The sequence below is a fragment of the Otolemur garnettii genome, unplaced genomic scaffold (assembly GCF_000181295.1).
Source record: "Otolemur garnettii isolate 467f Iridium unplaced genomic scaffold, OtoGar3 scaffold00010, whole genome shotgun sequence".
NCBI lineage: Eukaryota > Metazoa > Chordata > Mammalia > Primates > Galagidae > Otolemur > Otolemur garnettii.
The window spans coordinates 22,803,384-22,804,957 of NW_003852405.1; the positions used below are offsets into that span (position 1 = coordinate 22,803,384).

Here is a 1,574-nt window from a genome sequence, read left to right on the forward strand (position 1 = left end):
AAAAAAAAAAAAAGGCCCATTTTCCTTCATCCAAAGCCCCATTTTGAAGAGAGCACAGAACACATCCTTCTAAGGCCACCTTGAAAATGATCTAGAAGATTCCTGGGAAGGCACAAGACCTTTAGAAACCAAACAGCTTTGTTGCCGGAGTTTCCTCAAGCCTCCTTTTGCCTCAGGGTTGGCAAGGCTTCCTTAGACTCCACCTCCTCCTGGTGAGCAGGACCATCTAGGAGTCTGGAAACTTCTGCAAACTACAAAGCTCACTGATGACAGCAATAACAACTATCGTCAAGTTTGTACTTTAAAGCACCATTAACTGGTCTCAGACAATAGTAACCACTTTTCTGTTTTTTTGTCCTTTGAAAGACCTTAGTCTTTTTTTTTTTTTTTTTTTTATACAAGGGTCTCACTATGTTGCCCTTGGTAGAGTGTGGTGGTGTCATAGCTCACAGCAACCTCAAACTCTTGGTCTTGAGCAAATCTCCTGCCTCAGCCTCCCAAGTAGCTGGGACTGCAGGTGCCCACCACAACACCCAGCTATTTTTTGTTGTAGTTGTCATTGTTGTTTAGCTGGCTTGGGCCCAGTTTGAACCCACCAGCCTCACTGTGTATGGCTGGTGCTGTAACCACTGTGCTACCGGCGCTGAGCCTGAAAGACCTTAGTCCTTTTAGAAATGAATGGAGCTGTCCTTAAATTATTCAGTGGACTGCTAGGGCCTCCAGGCTAAGTTACTATAGGAAAATTACACTAAATGTAAAAGCAAGTTTCCAGAGTTATTGTCTAGCGCCGGGTGCAGTATAGTAATTTGGTTAAGAGCACAGAATCTGGTGGCAGAATGTCTGGGCTCCAATTCTGGCAATGCCACCCACATAGCTACCCTGTAGGGCTGGTGTGAGGATTGAATGAATTCTCCATAGAAAGTGTTTGGCAGAGTGCCTGGCACCTGCCATGTGCCGATTTGTGAGTACAGCACATGAAATGACTGTCAGCTGTCCATATCCAGCCTGCATTTTCTGGCTTGTCACTTAGATCACCTGGAATCGTTGTTGGATTTGGCTTCTTCGCACACAACTCAGCATAATCTGCCTTTCAGCAGTTTCTTCTTAGAAGGGGAAATTCTCCTTCATGCCTAGGTGTAGATTTGCTATAAGAACATGGGATTCCAAGCAGACTAAGAGAGGTCAGGTCCCAGTGGTCGTTTCATCTTTACTCTAGAAACCTCCATGGTGCCTATGGAAGACACTAGGCTGGTAGGTCCCAAGGGAAACATCGCCAGTTCCCAGAATGTGCATAGGGCACACAGGTCACAGTTCAGAGCATCTGACTTTCCTTATCCTCCAACCTTTACTCAATGGAGCAGCAGTGTCGTTTGGCTGTCCATGTTACAGAATACTCAGCTGAAGATTTAAAGTATTATCATAACCCTGTAGAGGCCGTGATTAAAGTTATTTCCAGTTTCTTTTTTTTTTTTTTTTGAGACGGAGCCTCAAGCTATCCCCCTAGGCAGAGTGCCATGGCATCACGCTCCCCCCCCCCCCCCCCCCCCCCCCCCCCCCCCCCCCCCCCGGGCCCC

The 1,574-nt window shown here is 46.8% G+C and overlaps 1 protein-coding gene across 1 annotated transcript in view; it reads right to left on the minus strand.

Annotated features, from left to right (window-relative positions):
- WDR63 (WD repeat domain 63) overlaps positions 1-1,574 on the minus strand; it is a 71,162-nt gene that overhangs the window by 12,636 nt on the left and 56,952 nt on the right. The window lies entirely within an intron of this gene.